Below are 9,671 nucleotides of genomic sequence, written 5' to 3' on the forward strand. Positions count from 1 at the left end.
TTTTTTTTTTTTTTTTTGGACCAGGGATTTAACTCAGGCCCTTGTGCCTGTGAGGCAGGCAGCAGAACCACTGAGCCAAACCCCCGGCTCCCATGACTATTAACTTTAGCATATTTTCCTCTTTCCTTAGACAATTTATTGTTAATACATACATATAAATATTTTGATTATATACTATATATTATAGACACTTTCCCATAACATTAAAAACTGTCCATAAATACTGTTTCTTTACAGACACATTATAAACTTGATCATTCTTTTGAAGTTTTCTGTTTGTTAGAAATAAGGCATGAATGTAACAGAAGAGTGTCTGTTTCTAATTTTTTATAATATACAAACAGAAATAATTCTGCTTCTAGTTATGAGCATATCGATGCAAACTATTTTCCTATAAGCTTTCACCAGCATATACTCCTACTAGCAATGCACTTGAATGCTGCTCTTCCCTTCTTGCAACTATTGTCCTTATAAAATAGCACCATTTGAGGTAAATTACTGTATTTCATTCTAATCTACATTTTCTTGATAACTGGTAACATGAGCATTATTCCATGAATTGATTAGGCATTTAACTCTCTCTTTAAATGAATTGTACTAGGCTGTTTCTTGGGTATAGCTTTGCTGATCTTTGGCAATTTCATCAGTGACCCTGTTTTGATTTAGAAGGGAAAGGAAACCCAGAACCTTCACTATTAACAATAACCAGAACTATAATAATTGATGAGCACTTCCTAGTTGCACCTTCATCACAGAGATATTTAATCACTCCATTTTGGTAGACCTTTCTTTAGAATAGCTTGCCCTCTGATTTTTTTCCCAGGGAACATTAGTTTCAAGAGAAATTTTAGGTGTTCTGCTAGTAAGTTACTATGGTCAAGGTTAAGCTGGGAAAGAGTGTGTTAAATAAAATGTAACAGATATTTTACTGTGGATTTTGACTTTAAAAATAATAACAATTGATTACATAAAAATTTGTGACCATACATATTATACGTGGCTATCCCAATAAATCCAAATAATACATAAAATATAAAGATGACAGCAAAAGCCATCTGATATCCCACCATGCCCTGAAGATAATGGCCAGTAACACTTTAGAGCCCCTCCTTTGGTATAGATAGAAATGTCCAGAAAACTGGGGTTATCACACTTGAAGTTGAGTTTTCTACAGTAGTTTTATCAGTAGTGCTTTAGAAAATCTGGATTATATTATTTTTACTTTGCAGCATCTTACCTGTTACCTTTAAACATTCACCTGTAAAGACTGGTACTGCTCTTACTGCTTATCTCCAGTGGCTGAATACACTGCACATGATGGAGTTGAGTTATAATTTGCTCAACTATCCTCAATCAAGTTTCAAGTTTTTCTTCTTCTAGCACTGCAAAAAATACCTTTCTACACACATCCATACATTTTGATAGTTTTAATTTTATTCAAAACCTCTGGATAAAATTGTGGCTAAAAGCACAAGTGTAGTTTAAATTTTAATAGATATTCCAGACAGTTGGTCTAAGTGGCTATAACAATTCACACATTCACCAGCAATTCTGAGTATTCTCTACTTTAATCACCACTTATCAGTAGGTGGTATGAGATGTTTAACAATTTTAGCCACTCTGGTATGTTATTTTACATCGCATTTTCATTGTATATTACATTATATTTCATGTATATTACATTGCATTTTCTTCGACTACAAGGAATGCTGATCATTTTTCATATGGTCATTTTCCATTCAAAATTATTTTATGAAGTTCTTGTACATATCACATAGGTATTGTTCTCTAAGTCTTCAACTTACATTCTCTTTCTTTAGCAACTATGACTTCCTGAAATATACATATTCATCTCTCTATTTCGTGTATCCTTCAAGTAACATGTAAAAACAAGGACAGAGGATGTGTTATTCACATGTTGGAAGATATCCAGCAGGGGCTGGCTGGGACAAATGGGACCTCTAATCCTAGATATCTGAGGCATCTCCATACTGACTTCCACAGTGGTGGCACTGGTCTACACTCCCACCAACAGTGGAAAAGGGTTTCTTTCAACCCACAGCCCCGCCAGCATTTGTTATTGGTTGAATTCTTGAATGCAGCCATTCTTTCTAGAGTGAGATGGAATCTCAGCATTGTCTTCATTCGCATCTCTTCAATGACCAGTGATGCTGAACACCTTTTGATATATTCATTTGGTGTTAATATTTCTTCATTTGAGATGCGTCATTTCGTAATTTACGTACATGGAATATGGGAAATTTTAGACCTTTATCTCATTGAATCTCATCACTGCAAAAACAGGTGACAATTCCATTCACACCTTATTTCTTGTTTATCAGTAAAATGTTATAATTTTCTCCATCCAGGTCAGTACCTTTCTTCTTAAATTCATTTCAAGGTAGTTATTAATAGCACACTGAGGCCAGGAGGTAAAGGGACAAAGTACAAGGGCCTGAAAAATTAAAGGCACAGTGAGATAAGCCTTGAGGGAAATTAGAGTGCAAACGACAAAGAATTAATAAAATCCGCTGACTATGGGAAGCCTTGCCAGCAACAGACCTGCATTTCCACACCCTCTGCCCTTTTGTCTGTCCTTTTGGGCAACAAAAAGCTGTAGGTAAAGCTTCTAGATTCTGGCATGTCCTTGGCATTCTTCTTGCCCCTCTGTCTCTAGGGAGGGTTTTGTTTTGTTTTGTCTTCTTCCTGTTCTTTCTAATAAACCATGTCTGGTGCCATTCCTCACTGCTTGCTGTATTTTGTGGCATCAATCTTTGCTGCCCTCAGGAAAAGAACCCAGAGGGAGGGAGCTGGTTATAATCTATCAAGTTTTGTGTATTGGATACTTAACTACATTTCTCAATATTCTTATTACTTACTAGTTAACTGGCTAGGAGTATCATCAGAGTCATTTCATTACTAATGATAGAAGAACACACTAAAAGTAAAAGCCATTGGATGAATGTTATAAAAATGAATGGCAGGGCAGGAACTCATCTCAAACTCTTCTGCTCAGCAGTTTGATCAGCCAAAGTGCCTCTGAGATTGGCATTACAAAAATGTCTTGGAAAACTAGATGAGGTGGCACATGACTGCAATAACACACTGGAGGCTGAGGCAGAAGGATTGCAAGTTCAAGCCCAGCCTGAGCAATTTAGTGGCTTTACCCTATCTCAAAATAAAAATATAAAGGGCTATGGATGTAGCACAGAGCCAAGGCTCTGGTTCAATATTCAATGCAACACACACACACACACACACACACACACACACACACACGCAAAGTCTCTGAATGGAAATCTGATGATGATCAAATTTAGTAGTATTATTTCCTCTCCCATCACACATATGGTGTTTCTTTTGATAGTTAGCTTCATGCGAGAAGGTGTAAGAATAAATTCTGAAAAGCAAGATTTAAACTCTCAATTTCTGGCTATACTTTTCATCAAAATTAAATTGTACCTATGAGGTATTTTGATCAAATTATCCTTTGAGACAGAGAAGGACAGCATGGTCCTGGAATTGTTGAGACTCTATCTCTGACTCAAATTCTTCAGAATCTGTTCATCAAACACATTTGCATAAAGTCAGCAGGTATGTCTCAATGCATGTCTTTTACTTTCAGAACATGCAGAAATCATATTAATATTTGTGTATTACTCATTGTAAAAAGAACATGAAATTAGGGAAATGCACCTAATAACATGCACAATTCCCTTTATATATCAAGCACTGCTTTGAAGCTATTATTCATGAATTTGAAAACTAAGAATAGAAATGCTAAGGTTAAAAAAAAGAGCCCACAAGCTGGGTGCGGCAGAACACACCTGTAATCCCAGCACTTGAGAAGCTGAGGCAGGAGGATCTCCCTGAATTGGAAGCCAGCCTGGGCTGCAGAGACTGTCTCAAAGTAAACAAACAAACAGTGATAACCTCTTCATGCTCTGGTACTTCATTTTTCATTTGGCACATTTTCTCTCATGTTCCTTTTGTGGTTGCTCACTTCAAGTTTGCCTAATTCTATTTTTCTTCACTGTTAGCTTTCTACCTTGACCTCATTTACCTGTGCCTCTGAGATTAGCTCTCAGTTTGGCTATTTAGGTAGCTGCATCTCTATCTGCAGGTTCCAGCTCTTACTGATTTTAGTTTACTCATCAACTAGTGGTAGTACTCACTTGACCTTGATTTGACCCACTTTTGTCTTTTGGATTTTGAACCTGGATTTCTAGAAGGTGTAGTTGATTCACTGGCTGACAGCTGGCTGGTTCTTACTCTTAAGTGGCAAAATGCAGTTTATCACTCTTGCCTTCTTTTTTTCATTAATACCACAGTGCATTAGTATAAAAACTGAGCAAAAACAATGGGAGAACATCCCAGATAGGAAAAAATAATAATAATGGCATTGTTTGCATCATATTTAGAACTACACTGTTCTTCCTAAACATACAAAGATGTGAACTCAGGGTTTTGTTTTGTGTTATTATTGCCTATCAGTAAATGGAATCATTCTTATTATCCAAAAATACATGTCTGAATTTCGTGTTACAATCTTCATAGCATGGACCTAAGAAAAGTGTCTCATTAGTTGCTTCAGTTAAAATGATTTAAAGAGCAAACTTCTCAATGAGTATTTTTGTTTTTATTACTTATATCTTTAGATTTAAGATTACAGAATAGATTTACCATTTACCTCACTTCTTTGTCAAAGCTGTTTTGATCTATACTACACATTACAATAGCTCAATTTAATTACCAAAAGAAGCTATCGATCTCTTTTATTTTTGAGACAGGGTCTCATTATGTAGTTGAGACTGACGTGGAACTCACTATGTAGCCCAGGCTGGTCTCAAATTCACAGCAATCCTTCTGCCTCAGCCTCCCGAGTGCTGGGATTACAGGCATGCGCCACCACACCTGGCTAGAAGCTATCCATCTTGATATGGAGGTGCTTAGAGACCAAACTATAACCAAGGATACTTATTTGTGATTGTTTTTTCTTATATTATTTGTAGTTCTACCAGGAATTTTCTATAGAATATAAGTATTTCTTGCACATCTTCTGAGAATTATATATGTTACAGACTTCTTCCTTTTTGCATTCCTACTCTTTTTTTAGAGAAAGGTTTCTGAAATTTAAAGTTGAAGGAAGGTTTCTAATTTACACTGTCTACAAAAATAGTAAGTATCACCAAGTATGACATTTTAGAGTGACTTTTTGAGTTAGGATCTGAACACAAAATTAGTACATATTGTAGTTATTAGCATCTCTTTGTGGATTGAAGCAACAGATTAGTAGAGACAGAATACAATTCACAGATTTTTTTTTCATTCTTAATCCCCTAAACTCTTGCAATCTTCTGTCTAAAATGACAAAATTTTCCAGAGAATGATATCTCTTTCTAAATATGTATTATGTATAGAGCCAATTAATAAATCCAGCCTAGATATTAATAGAAATGCACATACCATTTTATTTGGTGTATTTGAGAGGGCAAACACACCAAATAATTACATTTACACTATTATGTACATCCTAGACAGAATAAACCAAGTGGGGCTGGAATACCAGGAACTCGAGTAGGACTACCCAAAGATGTGAGAGACTTCATAGAGGATGGAATGCTTTTCTAGTAAACGTGAGAGCCCCCGTCCAATTCCCAGCACAGCCAAAACAGAAAAAAAAGAAAAGAAAAGAAAATTCATTTGATATTAATTTTTTAAATCCTGTTTTTATTCTAATAATAATGTATAATAATATCTAACTTTGATCTTTAAATCATTTCAATTTGTATTTACTGGAGGATAAATTTGTGAAAGAAAATAGAAGAAAACAAGATGGAACAGGGGGCCCTGCCAGACCATGATAAAGAGCTTACAGAATCTGTGCACAATCTGTGCAGCCCCCAGGTAGCTCCAGGGTGCACACCGTCCCATACAAGGGTCCCACCCTGGACAAAATGTTGGCACCCCTGGAGCACCACCGCATTCAGTCCTCAGTCAGCTAGCGGCTCTCTCTAAAGACGCATGCTCCAAGCTCTCTCCACCTAGTTGAGTCACTGACGAGAGGCCGCTCCAAGAATAACCTGACCAGAGCAGGCAGACTGGAGGCTGTCCATTTAGTGATGTTCCTAGATTTGGGAAGTGAATCATTTCTCGAGCTGTTTGTTTGTGTGATTGTGTTTGTTTGTCTTTTCAGTACTGGGGATTGGACCCAGTGTTTTGCCCTGAGCTGTATCCACAGCCCTTTTCAAATTTTTCACTTGGAGATAGTGTATCACTGAGTAGATAAATTGCTGAGGTGAGGCTGGGACTTGTGGTGATCCTGTCCTGCTGCCTTGGCCTTTGCTGACTGCTGTGATGACAGGCATGCACCACCATGCACAGGTTGAAGGAACTTTTAAAGATCATCCCTCCATATTTTTCATGCTTCCTACCTTGAACAAGTGGTTGAATTTTTATAATGTAAAATCCAACACTCATTGCAGTTGATTTGCCTAATAACAGCAATGACTTGGAGTAGCGTATATGAACTATCATCTATATAACTGTATTTCAACTGTTCAGTGTTTTTGCTTTGGCATGGTTTGGATGTTAGTGAATGACTAATCTCCATGTTGGATTTGCAGTATCATCGATAAACTCAACTTAGGCATGGATAAAGAAACAGGGCATACAAATGGAGGTGACTACATGTGCAGTAAAATGAAACATTGTAGAGTGGCTTTTGCCAACATGGAGTTACAATATTATTATTGATAAACTGTATTTTTCTTTTTTTTTTTACTTAGTGCAATCCTGTCACATTCTCCCCTTACCCTTGACTAGTTGAGAGTTAGATGGAGCAAATAAGAGCCATCTACTCACGGGGGACACTGCAGCTATCCCAGCAACATCAATCTCTGAGCTTTCTGCCAACAAAGAGAGGCTGAAGACACATAAGTAGCCGTGAGGGAAAATAGATTTATGAGAATTCCTTAAAGTGAAATCCAAATGAAAGCCACAATCGTCTTGTTGATGCAAAAAGGTTACGATCCTTCCAAAATACCCTTGCACCTGCTTTCAGTATACTGTACTGACCAAGAATAGACTCAGTCATAGGCTGCACGAAGCTCACCTGTGCTGTGCCTGGCAAACGTAAGGGCTTCAATCACAGACTTGCATTGGAGCCCATCTCTGAGGCTAGTTAGAGAACTAGAAAAATTAGGTAATCTGCTTGAGCCTCCTTTTTCCTAATACATCAAATGTGAATGGTGCCTCACACAGTAATTGTGTGAGTCAAAAAAAAAAAAAATGAAAAAAAAAAAAAAAAAAAAAAAAGAGACTGGCATGTGAATTATTTTGGAAACTTTTCACTCTTGCTTAAAAATGTAAGAAATTAATGGGAATATCTGGCTGAGAGCAATCCAATAATGAAAGTGGTATGAACAGAAGTTTGTCCTCTCCTGCTCTTAGTGCCCCAGAGTGGAAACGCGCTGCTGTGCAACGTAATTCCCTCTCCTTCGGTGCCCTCTCCATGGGCTCCTCACTCCGTGTGGTCCTACACAGTCTCCTCCTCCTCTGCTAGCCTACTCTGACCATCTCAGGCTTCTCCACACTGATTCATTCCCTGCACCTTTCAACTGGCTGCCTAATATTATTAGTTTATTTTCCTTATGCTGTGTTTGTATATATTTATTACATAATTATATTATATATTATTTTAATTGAATGACACGGAGTAACAAGAATAGTACTTGACAGAATCAGGAGAGAAGAGATTTTTGTCCTGGCTCATTATCACTTCCTACATTCTAATGACCTTATTTTTTTTTTATTACAAAATAAGGAGCAAGACCTCTAAGTTCTTTTCATTCTGAGGAAAAGAATATAAACACAGTTTGCTTCTATTATTTTCTCCTGGGGCGGGAAATCCTAAGAGGGGGGATCTCTAGGAATGCTGATGAGAACCCCTGGAAAAATGCTAAAAAGAAAAAAGAAGAAATCTGCTTATGGCAGTTTCTTTCTGCTTGAAAATCACTTCCTGTAAGTCTTCCTTAAATATTAACACAACAGCATGTATGAGCCAGTGATTTAACCTTCAATATCCAATATTTTAGAAAGTGCCATTTTTCAGATTATTAAAACATATTGATTATAAAAGCTTTAAAGCATTTCATTTCTCCAAATTTCAGACTGTGAATATAATGATCAAAGTTGTGAGTAGAATAGACTGAAAAATATGTTTATTGTGGTCCAAATCAAACACAAAGACAATATTAATCTCCCAGGCAAATTATGTTTCATCAAATAAATTAAATTCAAATATAGTCTATCTCAGCATTGTTTTCTAGAATGTCTCATTCACCTCTTTAATCTTTTCAAGACTTCATGAGTCAACCTCCAAATTTGAAACAATAACAATAAATATATTTTCTAAGTTTTCCCAAGCATAGAACTTTTACAGATTTTGAGCCTGTTACATAACTGAATTTTTTTCATACCTGAAAATTTAATGTCACCTTTTAGATTTTTCTTCAATGTTTCCATGTGTAAGAATGTTAGTAAGAATAAGGTATCAGACAGGTGTCGTGGTGCACACCTGTAATCCCAGTACTCGGAGGCTGAGTCAGGAGGATTGTTGTAAGTTCAAGACCAGCCTGGGCTACATACTGAGTTCCAGGTCAGCCTCAACTACACAATGAGACCCTGCCTCAAAAAAAAAAGAATAAGGTATCAGTGATTCCAGGCCTTTTTTAAAATTTTATTTTATTTTTTAATTCTAGGCCTTTTGCTGTGACTTCATTCTTATAGCTTTGGTGGTGAGGCAGCTGGGATTATTAATATTTGAACTCAGCAGGAAAATTTGCAATTTGATATGCTGCCTAACTCTTTTTCCATGAAATGCTATGTAATTATTATATCCAATAAGTGTGCAGACATTAATAAACTTCACCTAAATTGAAGAAATGTAGCCTTTATTTTCTCTTCTGTAATTATTCATTGTATTCCAATGCTTCTCCTAGTTATGGTCACAAGCCAAAATTTGCAACTACTTACAGGAATTACAGCAATGAGTTTGGTGTACTTAACTTCGTATTTGCTTAAATTAGGTCATTTTCATCATAATTGAATATTCACTTATCCGTGAAGTAGATAAGTCTTCCGTCTTTTCTCATTTAGCTCTCCTTTTTTTCTTGTCTTTCCATTTAGACAAATTTACTAATAGGTTGCAGAAGTAAAAGCTGCACACACATTACTGGCATTCAATCTAAGCTTAGAGCATTTCACCTTGAATGCTGCCAAGAGTCTCCCATGTGCAGTGGGTCCAGGTGTGGTTGCTAAGATACTTGTTATTAATCTTCCATTAAAAAATACAGAGGTCAGGGTAGGAAGAAGGCATGTGTACCAAAGAGGCTTGGTGATTGATTTTGTTTTGCATTTGGAATTATTCATGTAATTAGAAACTATTTTAACTTTTTAAATTGTTTACCGTTTTTCCTCTCTAATTAACGTATCTCAACTCAACAATACAAAACTGCAAAGTTTTATAAATTGTGGAATACCACTTTTGAATTACAGTTTTTGTTCTGTAGCTGGAATTGTATTTTATACTTTTTATTCTGTGTCACATGGCATATGCCTTTTTAAAAATTGATACAATCTTTAATAAATGCTGCATCACCAAATGATCA

This window comes from Fukomys damarensis, unplaced genomic scaffold (assembly GCF_012274545.1).
Source record: "Fukomys damarensis isolate Sample0158 unplaced genomic scaffold, DMR_v1.0_HiC HiC_scaffold_13, whole genome shotgun sequence".
NCBI classification, from domain to species: Eukaryota; Metazoa; Chordata; class Mammalia; order Rodentia; family Bathyergidae; genus Fukomys; species Fukomys damarensis.